Below are 22,477 nucleotides of genomic sequence, written 5' to 3'. Positions count from 1 at the left end.
CCCTATCTCTATAACATCCTCCAGCACAACAGCTCTCCAAGATCTTTGCATTTCTCCAATTCTGGCCTCCTGCACATTCCCAATCTCCTTTACCCAACTATCAGCAGCTGTCCATGAACCAAGCCAAATTCCTCCTGAAACCTCTCCTCCTACTTTGCTGTTTTATGCACTCCATTAAACCTACGTTTTTGAACAAGTTGTCAGTCACTTGTTCTAAAATCTCTTAATATGGCTCAATGGCATTTTTTTTCTGATAATGCGGCTCTTATGAAGCAGCTTGGGACATTTTAGATTGTGAAAAAGATGCAACTTTCCTTTCTTGAAACTGTTACGACCTTTAATCTGAAAACCAATGTCCTTCAATTGAATTACTGCAAAGTCACCAACTATAACCCATTACTATGTTTTAAATGTATTTTCTAGTTACAACTATGGCAGTCACAAGAGTTTGCGGTACACCAACCACACTTCTGAAATGTTGCTGCACAGTAAATTCTCAGCCAATTCACCGTACAACCCAGGAGTGGAGAAATCCTTGGATGAAATCACAATGCATGAACTAACAAATAAAAACTGGGTAATATGACATCCAAGACAGGAATAACATCACAAAAAAATACTCATCGGACTTTAGTTATTCAGTAGCTTTCTTTTTGGGAATAGCAATTGACAATATGACCTTGGAAAATACATTTTAATTAAACACTTGCCTGACGAGTCAATAAGCAATTACATTGACAGATTTGAACTGGCTTGTTGAACAACACATGGTTTCATAAAGTTCTGAGTTTACTTAAAAAGAGCATTATACATTAGGCGAGGTCAGAGTTCTGAGGAAGGGTCACCGGACCCGAAACATTAACCCTGTTTTCTCCTTCACAGATGCTGCCAGACATGCTGAGCTTTTCCAGTAACTTTGTTTTTGTTCCTGATTTACAGCATCCGCAGTTCTTTAGGTTTTTATTTAGCATATACAATGGTCCTATTTCAAACAAACTCAGCCTTGCTCAAATAAAGGAATACTCAATGGGACAGTCAGCAGCTGGAGAAGCATGATAAGTCCTTCTCAGGTGGGACCTGCCATAATTGTTTGTATTGTGGGATTTGCACAAGTGTAGAAACTGTCATACCTTCCCACTCTTCTAATTCCAACTAAATTTCCTGATGAGTCTGATGTACAAAGGACATTTATTTGTGATTTCAAAAAATGAAAGACTGCCATTTTTGTTGTTTTTTTTTAAAGAATCTACCTTCTACAAATTCCAAGAGATCTTCACATCCAGTGCTTTGATGTACAGACTGCCTGGTCTAGGCCAATGCGGTTGTGGCTTTGCACATTGTAAGAGACCACAACAAGAATGAGATAAATGACCAATCGAATTCTAATGATATTGAATTGGCAAGACACCAGGAAAAAAATCTTGCTCCTTATCATGCCATGGGATCATTGATATCTATTGAAGGATCAAAATGACTTCCAGCAGGATCATGACTCATGTGTGTTCCCAAATGGACAACTCCAGATCTAAAAATGCAGTGTTTGGCCAATGGATAATCAGGCAGCCCCCACCATAGCCTCAGGATAAGAGACTACAGAATCATCCAATTTTCCACACAAAGCCTGAAAAAGGGGAAGCTTATCCTCACAGTTAATGCAAACCCACTCCGAGACATTAGTTATGTTCAACAGAACACAAAGGGTTATTTCACTTTTAATTCCTATTCTAAACCAACCTCGAGCACTAATGCTGGTCTGTATGCTTAGGGTTAGTGATTAACACATCTAGGCACTCATCACAAACAGATGAGATTGAGGGGTCAAGGATAGCTCCATGAGATCCTTCATGTTATAAAATTCCATTTATAATAGAATGCAGCCACAAATCTGCTATTAATGAAATTGCTGACAGTTATATCTCAAAGTAAATCTACTTCTGCAGACCACGGTTTGAAGTCTGGTGCACAGAAGGAGATTTACAAATGTGTCAGCGTAAATTCCAAACACAAGCTGTTACTTGCTATCACTGTTGCAAGCAAGTTCAATCCATGCACCCGAGGTGGTAAATTATTGCCACCTACCACGTCAATTGAACCAAATACTGTGTGTGTAAATGCTCCAAAGATGCACCTGCTCAGCAGGAAATATCATTTTATAATAGTTCAGCACATTGTTGGTCAGTCTTTCTCAGAGGTAATCAAGTAAAGGCTTCAACAATGATATCTTCAACCTGCTACACACAATTGAACACATTGCTACAAAGGCAAATTTAATCTCCTTTTCCACTTCACTCATGCCTCTTCAGTATAAGGCAGTAAAAGCAAAAAAAACTGATCAACAACTAATTTAATAGAGATTGCTGGTTGCATATAAGCTGAAAACATTCTGATACTTCACATTCAGTGTTTTCAATATAGATTCTAAGAGTATCTTTGACAAAGTGCCACATGAAAGGCTTGTTTAACAAAATTACAGCTCATGGAATAGGAGGGTTAAGGTCAGTTTTTATATAAAAATTGCTTTAAGGATAGAAAACAGTATGTGTGGTAAATGGTTATTTTCAGACAAGAGGATTGTGGAGATTTTATTTGAAAAGGAGAGGCAGATTTCACAAATTGACACAGTTCTAAAGGAGGAGATATGTAGGAACAGAGGGACCAGAGAATTCGTATGCACAGATCTTTGAAGGCTGCAGAACATATTGAGAGAGTAGTTTGCAAAGCATGAGATCTAGGGTTCATAAATAGTGGCACTGAATACCAAAAACAGGGAAGTAATGCTGAATGTTTCTAAAGTTCAGATTATGACACACCTTGAGTGTTATGCCCAGTTCTGGTCATGATACTTTAGGAAGGATGTCACACTCCTTGAAATGGTGCAGAGGAGGTTTATGAGAATGATTCCAGGGATGAGAGATTTTAGCTTCAAGATTTGTTTGGAGAAGGTGAGGTTGTTTGGTTGTTTTCTTTGGGGCAAAGGAGCTTGAGGCAGATTTGATAGACCTGTACAAGATTGCAAAAAGTAATGGGCGAAGAAAAGGTTAAGTGATAGTATAAAGACAGTTTTTAGATAAGATCTAGTGAGGATAAGCAAAAGAACTTTTTTTTAACCTGGAACATGCTGCATACAAGGGTGGTAGAAGTGGAAATGGTCATTTTTTTTCTAAATTGTATATGTGATGATGTGAGGTGCTGGTGTTGGACTGGGGTGGACGAAGTCAGAAGACAGACGACACCATGTTGTAGTCCAACAGGTTTATTTAAAACACAAGCTTTCAGAGCGTAGCTCTGATGAAGGGGCAGCATTTTGAAAGCTTGTGATTTCAAGTAAACTTATTGGACTATAACCTGGTGTCATCTGACTAAATTGTATAAGCATCTGAGAAAAATGAACTTGTAGAACCACAGGTATAGAACCAAGGGAATGAGACTGACTGTTTGCTTCACAGAGCCAGCATGGACTCGACAGGCAGGATAATTGCCTATATCTTTTATAAGATGCAGGAGCAGAAATAGGCCGTTCAGCCCATCAAGTCAGCTCCACCATTCAATGCTGACCTGACAATCTTCATCAATACATTCCAGCCTTTCGAATTCTGTCTATCTCAGACTTGAATATGTTTAATGACTCAGCCTCGACAGACCTCTGCATTAAAGAACATCACAGATTCCCTACCCTCTGTGAGAAGAAATTCCTCATCTATGTCTTAATGTGTGACCACTTATTCTGAGATTATGCCCGCTGGTCCTAGAATCTCCCATAATGGGGAACAACCTTTCCGCACCTATCCTTTTATGCAAAAATCTTGTGCGTTGATAGATACAGCTAAAATAAAACTGATCTTATTGAAGTCAGATGACTAATTCTTTTTTGTAATAGCTGCTCATAATCCAGAAAGAACTAAAACAAACTATGTGGCTGCTAGTAATGTAGATGCTGCACATGACTGCATGAGTTGATTTCAACCGCTCAAGAGAAGATTTAAGAGGACTCTATCCTTGACAGCTACAACTAATCGATCCATCAAGAAGAAATATGAAAGATCACTAGACCAGTGCTTAACATAAAATTCTTGGGTGAATGGCATGCTTCAAAGTTAACAGTGACTAGGTGCTCTGTTAAAACCCCTAATTCATTCACAGGAGGTGGACACCACTAGAAAGAGTATAATTTATTGGCCATCCTTGATTGCCCTCAAGAAGATGGTGGTAAGTCTTCTGCTTGAACCACTGCAGGCAATGTCACTGCAGGGACGTTCCTTTCAGAGTAATATAAGGCAGGGAGTTTCTCTCATCAGAGATGGTCATTGCTTGGCAGCTTCCACTTCACAATCGAATTCAATGTTGGATAGGTCATGCATACTGGTTCATTATCTGAGGAATTGCAAACGAAGCTTAAATTTCTCACTGTTCAAATTATGGTGCTTTCTCTGACTTGACTGCATAAATAAACATTTTACCAAGTAATATACAGATAACAGGGTGCAACATGATATTTCAACCCATTATCGCATGATTGAACATAGAAACAGAAACATCAAGCTAACATAGCCGAGACTATAGATTTAAAAATACCAAGCATTCTCCACTGTAAATTGCTCAACCTATCTTGTACTGGTCAGGATCTTGCTGCATTTGAACATGGACTGCTTCAGTGTCTGAGGAGTCACAAATTCTGAATCTGTGATTCATAATCCATCCTGCCATCCTTAATGTATTAAAATTAACTACTTATTTCATTCAATTATATATTTGCCAAGGTTTTCACATCTTGTATTACATATTCACGTATTGCTCTGCAATATCGAGCCTTAGGAATCAAACAAACCTTAGTCGCTTTAACATTGCTAAAAGGAGACAAGAAGGTGAAGCTTTTCATCTTGCACTCAGCCTATGTTCACTGGTTAATATGCACAGTGGAATTCCTTCAGTTCCACTTGCTACAAGATCAATCTTACTGGCAAACTCGTGAGTACATCCTAGCCATCTGCTCACTATTTAAATTTGGTGCTGATAAAGGGCATATCAAAACTATCTTTCATGGTAAGCAATACTGTAATTAAATCATCACTCACTGTATAAAGCAAAATCTAATGAAAGGGCCTTCTTTCACCTCTTCTTGCCCATGCAGTGCCCAGTCTACCTTAGATTGCCCTAGTTGGGATAGGTGTCACAAACATTCAAACAACAGATAAAGCTGGAACAAAAACAAAGTTGCTGGAAAAGCTCAGCAGGTCTGGCAGCATCTGTGAAGGAGACAACAGAGTTAACGTTTCGGGTCCGGTGACCCTTCCTCAGAACTCAGAAATCTGCCGAGCTTTCCCAGCAACTTTGTTTTTGTTCCTGATTTACAGCATCCGCAGTTCTTTCGGATTTTATTTTGTTTTTTTTAACGGATAAAGCTGACTGTCTCATGCTGCTACTATGCCATAAAGCTAGGAGTGGTTTTCTCCATCAAACCAAAGACATTTTGCCTACCAAATCCTAATGACTGGAACCTCATCAAATGGCACATCCATTGAACATTCACAGAGGGCAGCATGCCGGTTCTAGTCAGAAAACCTGTGCTTTTAAGGCTCAGAAATGTATATCCACCAGTAGATGTGATTCCGCTACAGGAAATAATTTATTAAATAATTCAGATTGTGCTCACAGTTACACTGGAAATCAATTTAAGACCATCAGTTTGGCTCGAATCCAAGCTATATATACAAATGTACAGGATCCTATCTTACGTAGGCAGAAATAAATTTGTACATACATTGCATCTTTTTCATAAAAAAGGGGCCATGGATAGAGCCAATTTTTAATGTATTGCCATAGCAACATCCTGTCTAATCAGAACCTGTGTGCCTGGTCTGAAAATTAAACTTAACAGTTAACCTTTCTTGCTGTATCTTCATGACAATGATAGTCCAACTAGTCAGCAGCCTCTCCCCATGCTGTAGAAAATGGTGTCCCTTATTTCAAGTCTATTTCTTACAGCCTGGTTCTGATGCGGGCAAGACAAAAAGCTTCAAACCTTTCAGCAATGTTTAATTTCAGTACAACTGAGCAATTACTTATTCACTTACCAGATACTCTTCTCCTGTGGAAGAGTAAGAATCCTAAAAATCTGAATCAGAAATATGTAGAAAAACAAAAGCTACGGCGTGCCTCTTTCCCTTCTTCCCCCAAATCCCTTAATCACCTTAACCCAGCACTCTATTGTAGTTCTCACTAAAGTACTATGTTGCACTAAACTGGCTAGTTTATATGCTCCTAACAGAAAAGGTCTATCTAACCCATTTACCAAAGAACCAGTTTGAGCTTCTGAGATAACACAGTGTGGAGCTGGAGGAACACAGCAGGCCAAGCAGCATCAGAGGAACAGGAAAGCTGATGTTTTGGTTCGGAACCCTTCTTCATTTCTGAGACGTCAACTTTCCTGCTCCTCTGATCCTGCCTGGCCTGCTGTGTTCCTCCAGCTCCACACGGTGTTGTCTCTGACTCCAGCATTTGCAGTTCTCTCTATCTTAGTTTGAGCTTCTCCTTTGTTAAATTAAGCCTAACTGCCGTTCCAATGTACGCCCTAGACTGAGAATGTCAGAACTTAAAGTTTAGATTTCAGTTAAATGCCAACAATAAAAAAAAAAACTAGATTTGGACAAAAAAATTATCTTGAACCATGGCAGAGAGAAGAAGGGTTAAATTTTCAAGTCGAATCGCAGCCATCTTCAGCACTCTTTCCACAGACGCTGCCAGACTTGCTGCATTTCTCCAGCACTATTGCCTTATTATTTCACATGCCCAGCATTTACAGTGTTTTGCTTTTGGCTTGGTGAGAATGCGAAGCCTCTCATCACAACAGATGAGGTGAACAGCATTCGGTACATTATGGGAAAATTGATAAGGACATGACAGAGAAAGGAATTGAAAGATACACTGATAGGTTAGATGAAGTAAAATTGGTAGAGATTTATATGCAGCATAAATGCCAGAGCAGTTCTGAAAGTGTAACATATTGGACTCAAAGTATTAACTCTTTTTCTCAATCAACAAATGCTGCCAGACCTGAATTTTCCAGCACTTTCTATTTTTATTTCACACCTCCAGCATCTGCAGTACCCTGCTTTAATTATATTACAGTTGGGTTTCTATGCTGTAAATACTATACAGTTCTAAGTGAATTATTTTTAAAGATTTCAGAGTGTGTGGATCAGAATGATTATTTTCCAATTTTGTAGTAAGATGCATTTTAAAAAAAACAGCCAAAGACCCATTGAATCAAATACTCAATAACCAAAACCAAATATGAAGAGCTGCATGGATAGTAAATTGTACCAAGTCCTCGATATCCATATAACAACTGTATACTGTACTAGATTAAGAACCCAACGTCGGTGGAAAATCAATTTAAAACGCTCAATTGCTCCTTAGCTAGTTTATACAAAATAAAGGCCAGACTTCTGTATAACATTCTACTGGATAATTACAAGGGCAAGCAATCGAGAGCCCACAGTACTCTAGAAATTTGTGCTGCTGTAAAGCTATTCTACAAAATGGAGCTTTAAGACACAAGAATTAAAGGAGACATAGAAATATTGCTCTTAATATGACCTTGAGACCGAAAGCAAATCTCCTAAGAAATGTAAAAGGTAGTAAATTGAAATTTAAATACACTATTTTTTTTAAAAAATGTATTTTGTTTCCTCCACTCTTTCATGGGATGTGGACATCAATGGCAATATCAGCATTTATTGCCTACCTAACGCCGTTGAACTGTGAGGCTTGCTAAAGGCTTCTCAAAGGACAGTGAAGAGTAAACCACATTATTGTGGGTCTGGAGATAGTGTAGGCTAGACTGACTAAGGATGGCCGATTCCCTTCTCTAAAGGGTATTAGCAAACCAGTTAGATTTTTACAACAATTGATGATAAGTATTAAATATTGCATAAGCCAGAGTTTTACATTATTCAAAACTTGTTTGAGTCAGTTACAAAATCTTTATTACAAGCACCACATTACAATGTCCTAAAAGAGCACAATAACCATCCAAGAATGCTCCAGGGTTTTCAAGAATTGAGAGATTAACATCCTGCAGACTGCTGTAAGCAAAGGGTAAAATCACACAGCTACTTGAAAGCAGAATTTCTAAAGAATGTGCTTTAACTCTTTAGTTTATAAGCATAAAAAAAATTGGAGATGAAAAGAGGAAATAAAAGCTGGGAAAACTGAAAGAGTGGAAAGGCCATGAAACCGTCAGTGCCACATCCAAGCAAAGCTGACAACCTTTAGATGAGGAAACTGGAGAAAGAAGATCAACTAGGGCCTTGAAGCGATTAAATACAGAATGTTCTCCCCATCTCTGCTCCAGAGCTGAGGAACCAAGCCAACAGCCATCATATTTGATATTGAAGGGAGATGCCTCTAGGAATACATCAGTCAAACAGGTGGGCACAGGACATATGTGGTACTAATTACCGGAGTAAGTCAGCAGATTGTGGTCTTGGATGCCCAGCTATACTTGTAATGTTTGTACACTGCTCATGGAAGAACTGCTGCATTGCAATTCTGCCAATAATGAGGAACCTATACTTCCAAATCCTACCATGACAATTACTGGCATAATTTAAAGAGGCACAGACGCCCACATCTCTCACACCTTTCTCTCACAAGTTTCTACTCAACAATTGCTTGAATCTTCGCTTGTAAGACTATTATGATGTGTGAAATAAGTTAATGAGAAGACGATATTATTTTGTGACAAGGAGTAATGTTGAAATGATAAATTTATGTTAAAATTAATTTTAACAAGAAGGAAAAAGACATTTTTAAGAAAAAGTTTTCTTTATTCTTAAAATAATTGGTTTATTAAAAATGGCATTGTACCATCCCACTGAAGCAAATACTTAGTAAACTGAAAGGGATTCACTAGAATAATAGATAAGACTGCATTTATACTGGCAACGTTCCCTGTATCATAACACAGACTTTGACTGCTATGTCATGGAACATTGACCCTGACATTTCCAATGAAGAGGATCTATTTATCATACTACACTTTTATGAATCTAAGCTGCAGAGTAAGTTCCAAGAATAGGATTCAATATGATCAGACAGATCACATTGTGCACTGTACTGTCTGGAGCTCAAGCTAGTTATCAATCACACATTTCCTCCAGTAAAATATCTGATGTAATGCATGTATTTAAAAAATGCTTATATTTCTTAGCAAACTAATTACTACAAAAAAATCAACCGTTTTACCATTGCTAGTTAATGAATCATTATTTATATGTTTAATTAAGAAAATGTAATAATCCAGCTCATGTCTTTTATTAACCTTTTTTTCCCACAGAATCGCAGAACCTTTGCAGTGCAGAATGAGGTTATTAGGTTCATCGTGTCTGTATCAGCTGTTTGAATGAGCAACTCATCTTCGCACCATAGCCCTACATTTTCTTCCCTTTCAGATAGCACCATTTTCATTCAAGAGGGCATTGGATGATTAATTGAACAGAAATAATGTGCAAGGATATGGAGAAAAATAAGAAGATTGGCACTAGGTAATGACACTCATATGACAAGCCTGTGCATACATACAGTCATAGAGATATACAGCACAGAAACAGACCCTTCGATCCAACCCCTCCATTCTGACCCGATATCCTGTATAAATCTCATTCCATTTGCCAGCAGTTGGCCTATATCCCTCTAAACCCTTCCTATTCATATAATCATCCAGATGCCTTTTAAATGTTGTAATCATACCAACCTCTATCACTTCCTCAGGCAACTTATTTCATATACACACTACCCTCTGCGTGAAAAAGTTGCCCCTTAGGTCCCTTTTATATCTTTCCTCTCTCACCTTAAACCTATGTCCTCTAGTTTTGGACTCCCCCAGCCCACAGAAAATACCTTGCCTATTTACCCTATCCATGCCCCTCATGACTTTATATACCTCTATAAGGTCACCCTCAGCCTTTGACGCTCCAGGGAAAATAGCCCTGGCCTATTCAGCCTCTCCCTATAGCTCAAACCTTCCAATCCTGGCAACATCCTTGTAAATCTTTTCTGAACCTTTTCTAGTTTCACAACATCCTTCCCATAGGAGAGAGACCAGAATTGTATGCAATACTCCAAAAGTGGTTGACCCAATATCCTGTACAGCTGCAACATGACCTCTCAACTCCTATACTCAATGCCTGATTGCAGAAAGATCTCCCACTTTCAGACTTAGTGTAAAACTGGAAGATCTCCAGCCTTGGTTCCTGAAAATTCACGCTCTTTCACATCTTTTAGATAAATATAGGCTCCCTTTTCTGGATCTTCCTCGTTCAATGCAATAATTTGGTGGATATGTGTGCTTTGTTTTAAATGACTTCAGATAGACAGAGTTAATGAAAAACTAATTTTCAGCAGTTGTAAAGGACTTAGAAACATTATTAATCTGTCCTAATTTTCCTCATAGGATAACTCTGGCATCCCAGAAATGAGACAAATGAACATCCCTTCACTGCTTTAATACGATTTTATCCACTCTCAAATAATGTGTCTTTAAAGAAGTTGCAATGTCCCTTTGGCAGGCAAGCAACCAGAGCACAAAGATGACTAGTCCCATCCACATGCTCGATGAGAACCTGATAACCTTTTCTGTCAGTACAATTCTGCGGTCAGAACTAAGAGGTCAAAGTCTGGCCTGTAGTCGGCTGTGTCTTTTTAAACTGATAATGTGTGCAAAATCATAGCCTAGGAAAAGTAGACAAAAATCATTATCCCCAACAGCCAACTCACCAAGAGACAAGTTTGCAAAGAACATTGTTAATGTCTCTACATTAGTATCTGTCACATGATAGACTTCTTTTGGCATAGACACAGTGCCTTGGCTGCTCAACTTCAGAAATCAACATACATGCTACATCATTTGGTTCACTGGTATCATATCGACACAACTTAAAGATTTTTGGTTGTCTCCAAGAAATACGTTCTAGGATATACTTTTTAATCCCTTGTGTTCTAAGTATCATCAGCAATGCGTTTAACTGCTTCTAAGTATATTCATACACTTACCTACATATTACCATACTTGTAAATACATCTAATTACTTTACCCTGAATAGAATGGTCTTCCATCATGATCTCTACCAAATGTTTATCAACAGATAGGAGTATGCTTTGGCACAAATTGGTATACTTATTGAGAATATGATTCCATTGTCAATGTGCATAAGTCTGCCTGTTCCACTTCAAGGTGACTTGGCTGACAAATGCAAGTGGGTACATAGTAAAACATCCCAGCATGTTTAATAAAGTGTTATCAAATCCAAGTTTATACTGAGCTCAATATGGATACATATGCATATAGATGACCAAAAAGGCACATTTTAAAGGACTGTCTTAGAAGAGAAAGGAGTGGAAAAACAAAGACACTTGGCAAGAGAATCCTTAAGGCTCTGACAACCGAAGATCTAGACACTATAGATAGAGTGACAAAAATCAGGGTTGCAAGAGATAAGCTTGTTCAGAGAATTTCTGATTGGAATGTCTACGTAACTTGTTAAATGCTGTATGTTACCAAAGAGTGCTCCAGACAAGCAGGAGCAGGATATTTCAAAATTCCAAATGAGCAGCATTCTAACAAAGTTGAGGTTGGGGAGGGGTGGTGGCGGGCACGGGTAGAGAGGTAGTCACATCACATAGTTACAAAGAGTACCGCACAGGAGTAGGACCTTTGGCCCAACAAGCATACATTGACACATGAGCCTTTCTAGACTAAAAAAAATTTGCCTCTACATGGTCCATATCCTTCTATTCTCTGCCTATTCATGTATCTGTCAAGATGCCTCTGAAATATTGCTATTGTACCTGCCTCCACCACCTCCTTTGGTAGCACATTCCAGCTACTTACCACCATCGGTGTAAAAAAAAACCTGCCTCTCAAATCTCCTTTAGGCTCTCTCCTTTGACCTTAAAGTTATGTCCCCTAGTAATTGACATTTCTTCCCTGGGAAAAAAGACTCCAACTTTCCACGCCTCTCATAATTTTGTAAACTTCTATCAGGTCACGCGTCATTCTTTGGCGTTCAAATGAACATAAACCAAGTTTGTCCAATCTTTCCTCATAGCTAATACCCTCCAATATCCTGCTAAATTGTTTCTGTACTCTCTCCAAAGCCTCTACCTCCTTCTGGTCATGTGGCCACTAGAACTGTACACAATATTCCAAACGTAGCCTAACTAAAATTCTATACAACTGCAACATCACTTGCCAATTTTTATACCCTATGCCTCGAATGAAGGCAAGCATGCCCAATGCCTTCTTGAATGCCTTACCCACTTGTTTTACCACTTTCAGCGAACTGTAGACCCTCTGTATGTTGATGCGACAAAGGGTTCTGCCATTTACTAAATGCTTCCCTCATGCATTAGATTTTCCAAAACGCATCACCTCACATTTAACCAGGTTAAACTCCATCTGTTTCCAAGTCTCTATCTGTTTTCAGTTTCCTAAATCTTATGCATACCTTCTTTTTCGTTTTGACTAAGTTCTCAATTTCTCTTGTCATCCAAGGTTCTCGAATCTTGCCATCTTTATCCTTCATTTTCACAGGGTCATTCTGGTCCTGAACTCTGATCAACTGGTGTTTAAAAGATTCCCACATGCCATATGTGGATTTACCCTCAAACTGCTGTCCCTAATCAACTTTCCCCAGTTTCTGCCTAATATTGTGGTAGTTAGCCTTCCCCCAATTTAATACTTTCACCCAAGCTCTACTCTTATCTTTATCCATAAATAACTTAAAACTTACAGAATTATGGTGACTGTTCCCGAAATACTACCCCACTGAAACTTGGATCACCTGGCCTGGCTCATTCCCTAATATCAGGTCTAGTATGGCCCATTCCCTAGATGGACTATTTACATAACCTTTCAAAACACTGTCCTGGACACACCTAACAAACTACCCCCCCATCCAAGCCCTTGGCACTAAGTGAGTCCCAGTGAATATAAGGGAAGTTAAAATCACCCCCACAACAATCCTGTTCTTTTTACAGTTTTCCCTAATCTGTTCCTCTATCACCCGCTAACTGCTGGAAGACCTGTAGTACAATCCCATCAAAGTGACTGCACCCTTCCTATTCCTTAGCTCTACCCCATAAGGCCTTTGGATGTAAATGTAAAGCTACTAACAAGTCACTATGGAATGATTATCATGGGACAGAGATTATTGTGAAAGAATCCTTGGAAAATTGTATTTTTTCTCCAGTTTTGATATCAGTACCAACTAAAAGTGCATCTTTATAGTGAATGCATTGTGAATGAAAAGTAGAGAAGCATATTGATAGCCATTATAGATGAAATGAGGCACAAAGTATGCACTTAAAATGTTTAAACACTGACATATTAATAAGGAAATCAATATGAAAGTTCATTGATATTTTGTCATTCAGCTAGAAATTTAAGGATTATCCTGGACATTGTATTAAGATTGAATCTATATGGTCGGAGTTAAAGAACAGGATAAAAATCGCCCATTCATCAGGTGTTCTGATAAACCCTTGGCCAACAAAATGTCTTATGTTTATTAACAGGATCAAGTCATATTTCTCTGGAATAAAGAAATTGAGATGAGATTTTCATTTTCATTTCTGTTGCCATCCAGCTGGTGAATCTATATTTGAATTAGATTTTGCAAGGTTAGTAAGGCAAAATTCCCCAGAAAAATGGGAGGACGGAGGAAAGATGGCAAAGAAATGTAGATATCTTCCACTGGCATATCATCTTTAAGAAAAGCTCCACAGAAACAGATCTGATAGACATTCATTTTGGGGTAATTAACTTAAGGTTAGAACATTAAGAAGAAATAAAAGCCATTAGACCCAAAGGAGCTTGTCCTTTATCCAAATTCCACTTAATTTTTTCTCTTACTCAACAACTTGCATTTCTGCAGCATTTTTAATGTAGCAAAGCACCCCAAGTTATTCCACTGGTATGGAGGTGGTCCAATCTCCATCCATCTCAGGTTTTTTACCCAAAGTCAAGTCTAACCCACAGTGCTGCAATATCCACCACGAAAATGAGGCAGATATAAAATCCACAGCAGCCAGATTAGGGATTGAACCCTATTCTGTTGGCCCCAGTCTCATCCACACTGGCCATCAAGCTAACTGAGCCAAATGGCCCATCCCAAAGGGTCCAGGTTCCTGTAGCAGCATACATTTTTACATGCACGTTATAGCCTTTGAGCTACAGATAGTGATGGAGAAGGCTCTAATTTCTTTCCATGGCCGACCAGGAATTTCTTCTACACTTACCACCTGGCATTGGTGTGTGGCGGAAGGATTTGAAGTTTAATATTCAATCTCATTGGCCCCATGATGAACACACAATCTAGTCTTGAATGCGATTTGAAACTAAACCTTCCAGATCAGAAGCAGGGATGCTACCTACTGCACCAAAAACATCTTTAGACTTAATCCTAACTGAAGTTTTAAATCATTTAGCTCATAATTAATAACTTCACTGGATCTATTCCTTCAAATCTAGTCATCAACTTAAAAACTTCAATGAGAATATATCAACACTTTATCTGTTCCTCATTACTTAAATTCAGGTGGAGCTGAAATATTTTCTTATTGACACTGGTACACTCCAAGGGCAACACCCTTTCTATGACTGGGCTCCAAATGTGCAGCCAGTGAACAGAGGATAGCTTACCAATTCTTGTACCACAATAAAAAAAACATTTCTATATTTGTAACATGCTCTTCTCCTAACATAAACTAAGGGATCTTGTGGTTATACCTGTTGAATATAGTGGAATCAATATATGCAGCATAATTCTTGGAATTCTTTTCTGACCAACACAATGTTCTACAATTCAACTCAAAACACATTGCTATTTCTCCAAACTTCATTCCGAAACCACTAATTTTATATTATCCATACTGAACTGCACTTGGCAGCTACAGACTCAGTTCACAAAATAAAATCTGAATTTGACTGTATTATTCCTTGAAATTCTCTCATGGGATGACAGTGTCACTGGCAAGTCCAGCATCTTTTGCCCATCCCTAATTATCTTTTAAATGAGTGGCTTATATGGTCATGTCAGAGGGCAGTTAAGAGTCAACCACATTTTTTAATTCATTCGTGGGAAGCAGGTGTTGCAGGCTAGGCCAACATTTACTGCTGACCCCTAACTGCTGACAGGGTGGTTAAGAGTAATCCAAATTATTGTGGTCTGGAGTTACATGTAGGCTAGACAGATGAGGATGGCAGATTTTTTTCTTTCTAAAGGACTCTGGAGAACCAGGTGGGTACTTCTAACATTCAACAGTAGTTACATGTCTATCATTAGATTGGCCTTTATTCCAGATTTTTAATCATTCAAATTTGACCATCTGCCAAGATGGAATTCAAGCTCATGTCCCAGAACATTAGCTAGAGATTGTGAATTCACTAACATTACTACTACACCACTGTCTTCCCCCATTGTTGTTGTTAGATGGAGTCACAGGTCACCCAGACCAGGCAAGGATGGCACACTTCCTTCCCTAAAGTAAGTTAGTGAACCAGATGGGATTTTACTATAATTGATGATGGGTTCATGGTCACCATTACTACGATTAGTTTCAATTCCAGATTTCACATTGCTAAAGGTTGATTGCTTTTAACTAGTGTTTTGGCATTACTTGCTAAGTATTTGTTGTACCTGCTCCCAGGTTGTTTTTTTATCTTGTTAATGTTTCAGGTGCAGTGACCTGAGAAAGGGTCACCGGACCCAAAATGTTAACTCTGATTTTCTTCATAGATGCTGTCAGAGCCACTGAGCTTTTCCAGCAACTTCTGTTTTTGTTCCTGATTTACAGTATCCACAGTTCTTTCAGTTTTTGTTTTGTTTTCTTTAGTCAGTCATGGGACGAGGGCATTTACTGGCTAGGCAGCATTTATTGCCCATCCCTAATTGCCCAGAGGGCAGTTTAGAGTCAACCACATTGCTGTGGGTCTGGAGTCACATGTAGGCCAGGCCAGGTAAGGATGGCAGTTTCCTTCCCTATAAGGCGTTAGTGAACCCTAATAGGTTTTTCCAACAATTGACAATGGATTTGTGGTCATTATTAGGCTCCTAATTCCAGTTTATTTTTATTCAATTCATATTCCACCATCTTCCCCAGCAGGATTCGAACCCAGGTCCTCAGAACATTATCTGGGTCCCTGGATTAACAATCCAATGATAATACTGCTATGCCATCGCCTCCCCATTTGTTAATATAAATTCAAGAGCAACGGTCCAAATGATTACCCCAAGACTTTGTTCATATCCTCTTTCCAGCCTAAAAATTTCCATTTATTGTCAACTTCTAACTGAAAAACAAGAATTAATATTCTAACCAGCTGCAAAACTCACTTGCTATTCTAAGATTCTTATTCCTCAGCCATTAATCACCAGAGTGAAAGCTTGGCAAAAGCTCTTTGAAATATATAGCAATTATATTTCTCTCATCATTGCAGCTGATAGGTCAGCATGGGCCTTCAATACGGAGTAAATATATATTTCAGAAAGCTTTTGTTGAGACTTTACACTGGTGATTAATGGCAAAAGATCAACAGCTTTGGAATAGCAAGTGAAATTAACTAGAATATTGGCTCAAAAACAAGAAACTGAGAAACTCTCAGATTAGAAAGAGGTTTTCAGCAGAGTATTTCAGGAGTCAGTCTTGGGAGTCTTGACATGTTTCAGTGGGCTGCACTTTTGTCTCCAAGTCAGAAGGTTCCAGACCAGATCCACCTAATTGAGCAAAATATCAAGACTGACATCCCAGTACAGCACTAAGCATACTTGTCTTTTGATGAGACCTTAAAGTAAGAGCCCGTCTGCCATTTAATTACTGCACAAGGTTCCATACACTAATTCAACAAAGCGTATGGGAGTTAGTCTTGGTGACCCAGACAATAACTAAGTCCCAGTGAAACATCATTAATTCACAAGTTATAAAGCTGTAAAGACCACAATATTTTATTTGACTTCATTCTTGATTATGGACAGAAACAGAAAATTAGAAAAATTAAAATCAAAGATCGTGGGAGGAATTGCTGCATTTTTCATAACAAGTTACTGAAACTCATTTATGTGGTGTTTATACTGCTGCTTTGTTCAAGCAGTGAGGAAACCATTTGTAGATGAGCCAGCACCAGGATATGCATACAAACGGAGATTCAGCCAGCAACAGGTTGTTGATTGGTTTCGGAATTTTGATTAGACAATGGATACCAAAGGACATCAACCTGATGACAAGTCCGTGATGCTTTTCCTGGGTAGTTGAACAACTTGTGGGTGTGAACAATACAGGTTGAAGATTTTGAACTGCTGAAAAAGGCAGATGGTGTGACTCTCTCTCTGTCCAGTGAAGTACCTAAAGCCCAAAGAAAACTACTTTATTTTCTCCCACTAGTTCCTGTAAGCTGTTGCTTTTAACCAATACATCTGAGACCTTATCATTTGTAAACCAATTGTGCTGTGCCTCCTGTGAGAAGTGAAAGAAAACAAGGATTTAGGAAACCGAAGGAACCCCTGCATTGAATTCTGAGGATTGGCCTCATTGAACTGCTTCCCCAGGTTTCCCCCCACTTCACCAAATGATCCAAGGACTTAAAAATATTGAGGCCAACAGAGGCAGATCTATAGCTCATCACAGCAAAAGATGGAGAGCTTCTTGGCAAAATGCAAACTCAGAAATCCTAAGAACAATACCAAATACAATAATAAATGATAAAACTTGACCACCTTTCACTTTGAAGAGACTCATACCTTGTCCATGGGATTCTGACTTCCAAGAAGACACGTGAATACGAATGAGGAAAGACTGCTAAAGTTATCAAGGTAAGACTATCATTTTATCATTACAACAGTCTCCCTCCCTTGTAGTTTGTTTCTCGAGGCATATGCCTCTGCAACATACCAAATTAGTGCACTGCATAACTCCATTGTATTAATTTGTGCTAATTACTGTGTTAAAGTATGTTTTTAAAATCAAAGGCCATGGATGAAGTCACAACTCAGTGATAATCTTTCAGCTTGCAGTTTCTTTACTTATAATCACATCTTTGCTGTTTACTTTGTTCTACCCAACTACTTTTTCACATCCCAACACAGCAATTCCCACCACAACTACGAAAGAAGATTGATTATTATATCAGAAATTTTTACCTCAAATGAAAACAAATTGTTTGTATCTTTTCACAGCTCAGTGATCCAAAACTTTGAGCAATCCCCATTTCCATTCTTTTAAATCACTTTCACTGCTTTCACCTTTTGATGAGAACAGTCACAGAAATTGGGCAGAATTCTTCACATGCTCAAATCAAGGCTTCACATAGAATATGAAACTATTGTGCTCATGGACTTGGCAGACAATTGGTGCAAAGTGGGCAGCAGAGAAAACGCTCTCTTTACCTGGGTAACAGGACAGAATGACTGCAAATTGTGCAAACAATGACAACAAGTAGTAGTGAAAATGAACATATCGGCGAGTATGAACAGGATGCAGATAAGAGGGGTGACCCGGTTGTGATTTTTCCCTTTAATATTAAGGATTTTAATCCTTCAGTAAGTGAAGGATATCATGAGGAAATTTAGTATTACAACAAAAACCCACAGTCTCTACATACAACTAGTGACTCTATGGCATGTAAGTCTTTCATTTTGCTTAAATCCAGGCTAAACCAATCTCTAGATGAAAGGAAGCTTATCTCCTCTAAAGTTCACCTGCAAATCACAACAAAGGGCTGCTTGCAGCTACCTTGCTTGTTATTTTGACATGGACATACAGGTGGAAAGGATCACCATTTTATCCCCCTTTGTCAAACAGGAAAGGGTATTAAAGGGACAGAGAAAGGTTAGCTCACAGGATCAAAAAGCTTTTCTATAGTTAATTCAAATAAGCTCAAATGCAGGTCCACAGCTGTTGTTATAACCAGGGTCTGGGTAAAGAAAGTGTCAACAAAGCATCAAATCAAGGAAATCTTCTGAATAAGTTTTATATTTCACAAGCAGTTGCACTGTAATTTGTTCAACATTCGTAGCAAAATTTGGAAATATGTTATTAAATTGCCTTGAAAATGAGACAATAGCTGATCATGAGGTTGAACGGTGTACTTTTTTCATTTACAGCAACAGCTTTCTTTGGCTAAAAAAAATTGTCAACATTAATTTGTTCACAAAGACTTAAGAGACATCTTAACCATACCTACCTGAGCGTTTGCCATTTGATCTGTAGCATGTGATTATAATGGGGACATGGAAGAGACCAGAAGTGGAGAAGTGCAGAGATCGTGGAGGGTGGTAGCATTGGAGAAGGTTACAGAGACAGGAAGGGGTGAGGCCTTGGAGGGATTTGAAAACAAAGACGAGAATTTGAAAATTGATGTTTGTCAGACTAGGAGTTAATGTAAGTCAACATGTACAAAATGTGGTGCAAGTTAGGCATTAGGAGCTCAAATTTATGAAGATTGTGAGATAGGAGACCAGTCAGCACTGTACGAGATTAGTCAATTCTAAAGGTAGCAAAGCTGAGGGTTTCATTAGTAGATGAAGTGAGACAGTGGAAGAGTAGGATGATGATATGGATGATGACTTTGGTGAAGCAGCAGAAATGTGGTCAGAAGTTCAGGTTGGGAACATACAAAAATACAAAAAGGAGAAGTAGGCCATTCAACCCCTCAAGTCTGCATTGCCACTTGATAAGATCATGCATGTAGCCTCAACTCTACTTTATTGTCCACACTCACGACCCCTGGCTCCGTTGTCAATCAAGAATTATCCAGCTCATCCTTCAAAATATTCAGAAATCCTACCTGTACTAATCTATGGTGAGGAGAATTCCAGACTAATGGCTTTCTGAGAGAAACTGAATTCAAGATGTGGAAATAAGTTGAATTTATTATAGATTAGACTGTGCTCAGAAAAAAAAACTACTGCATGCAGTACAGCACTTTTCCAAGGGCAACTCCCTGAATACAAAATTTCTCATATTTTTAGATATTATGCATTGTAATAACAAATATGTTGATTATCAACAGCACTTATTTGCAAATAAATGTATTACTTACTAAAAACCTTGGTTATGCATGGTGACAGTCACCTGGTCATTTAAACACAAGAGAACAGCACAATATAAATCTAAAGCCTTTAGCAGATTATTAAAAGTAGCCCCTGAAAACTCACCCCTGCTAGGTTAGAGTATGCCACGCATAGTGCTAGGACAAAGGTAACCCTTGTATCTCATTCTTCTTGACCTGTCTGCAGTCTTTGACACAGTCGATCACTCATTCTCTTCCAACACTTTCCATTACCACCAAGCTGAGGTGGGGGGGATGTGGGGGTTGCTCTCACTACTTCCATTTTCATCTATTTAATAGTAGCTAGTGAATGCCTTGCAAGAGTTCCTCTCCCTGTTGTCATATCATTAGCTCTGGAGGACTCCAAAGATCTATGCTTGATTCCCTTCTAGTTCTTATCTACATACTGTCCCTCAGCAACACTGAATGTACAGCATTCATTTTAACACGTAGAATGACAACACCTAGCAAAGATCACCATCGCCTCTCTTAAATCCTTGACCACTGCTAAATAGCTAGATTGCTTATCTGACATCCCATACAAGATGAGCAGAAATTTCCTTCAAATAAACATTGAGAAAACGAAACCTGTTGTTTTAGGCCTGAGTTCAAATTCTGTTTCCTAGCTACTGACTCCACAGATTTTCTTGGCATCAGTCTGAGATTAAGCCAAGCTGTTCACATCCTTGGTGTTGTTTTTGACCTTGAGGTGAGCTAACGAATTTCTATTCATCCCATCACTAAGACAATCTATTTCCACCTCCATAACATCCCCCAACTTCAGACCTCTCTCAGCTGAAACTCTCATTCATGGCTCTGTTACCTCTAGACCTGATTATTTCAATACATCTCTAGTTGGTCTCCCATATTCTACCCTCCAGAAACTTGAGGTTGCTCAAAACTCAAAAATTTGCTAATTTCACAGCAAGTCCTGCTCCCCTATCACCTCTGCGCATACTGACCTACAAACATTCTCACTCTTATTTTCAAATTTCTACATGGACACACCCCGCAACTTTCTGAGAAAACTACAAATCCTGGCCTCTTGTGGATTTGCCAGTTTAACAACTCCACCATGCAGTTTTCAGTGGTGTATTCAGTTGCTTTAGAATTGCTGTCAACACTTTTCCACATCGCTACCTAGTTTTTCTCCTTTAAGACGACCACTGTAAACCAGATCTTTGACCAAGTTGTTGATCGTCAGCCCTAATAGCTTCTAATGTGGCTCTGTGTCATAATTGGTTTTATAATGCCTTGGGACATATCATTATATTAAAAGTGCTACAGGAACATAAGTTGGTTTTGCTTCAAGACTGCAAGATTACAAAGAGATGTCCAAAAGATGTTTCTACAAATTCTGAGGTTAACACATGTAAAGAATATCCCAGGAGGGGACAATAACTACATTGTGCATTAATATTTTGTTAAGATAATAACACAGCCATATTTCCAACACACATATTTTAATTAATTCTGGCAGCAAATTGCTTTGGTGTCATATTAGATTTCGTAAGTGCCAACATATAGAAAACTATTGAACAAATGCCAGCTGATAATATAAGCTTGTCCTATTTTACAGATTCAAAGAGATTTCATGGAAAATGCCAATTAAGAATTACACCATAGTTAAAACATTAAATCTAATCTTATACACAGAGAACTAAAACATACCTTCCACAACATCTAAACTGCAGAGGAACTTTAACACTTTCAAATCATTGAAATACTGTGTATTGATGTGTGGCTGAATTCTTCAGCACAGCTACCAGAAACCAAAAGGTGTGTCAACTTTTTGTATATGGTAAATTTATCTAGGAATATCCTTTTCAAAAAAAAAAAATGAGGCTTGAATTTTATTTTAAACAGAGCGGTTTTGATAAATAATCCTTTATAATTTTATAATTTTCTATGTACAGCAAATAAAGGATGACAGTTTCATTCAGTTAACATATTGATAACCAGAATGCATATATACCTCCTGACAGGAAAAGTCAGGCAAGATAGGCTGAAAGGCTGATTTCTATGCTGGAATTTCTGCTTTTTCGAAAATTACTAGCTTGAAAATTACTGACTTAACAATTCAGAACAAGTGGTCAGCATTCAACATCGTCACCAATTTATATTTCTGTACCTCCTCGCATGAATAGTTGAACATCCCAAGAACTTCAGTCATACATAAGAACGGCAGCAGAGTAGCAGCATTTGTGCCCGGGTCCTTAGCCCAGGGCTCATCTGTTTCCATCTACCCTTTCTTTTTTCTCTCTCTTTCTTTTACTTTAGCTCTTTTGTTTTTCTCTTTTTCCTTTCCGTTCTCAGCGGCATCGGTCCCTTTCCCAGAATGTAGGCAGCAGTGGGAGCTATCCCTTTCCCAGA

At 38.5% G+C, this 22,477-nt stretch overlaps 1 protein-coding gene across 4 annotated transcripts in view; it reads right to left on the bottom strand.

Moving 5' to 3' along the window:
* LOC109935306 (centrosomal protein of 128 kDa) overlaps window positions 1–22,477 on the bottom strand; it is a 336,088-nt gene that overhangs the window by 79,158 nt on the left and 234,453 nt on the right. The gene's annotated exons all lie outside the window — the stretch shown is intronic.

Source organism: Rhincodon typus, chromosome 8, assembly GCF_021869965.1.
Source record: "Rhincodon typus isolate 14 chromosome 8, sRhiTyp1.1, whole genome shotgun sequence".
NCBI lineage: Eukaryota > Metazoa > Chordata > Chondrichthyes > Orectolobiformes > Rhincodontidae > Rhincodon > Rhincodon typus.
This window is presented reverse-complemented; position numbering and strand designations above follow the sequence as displayed.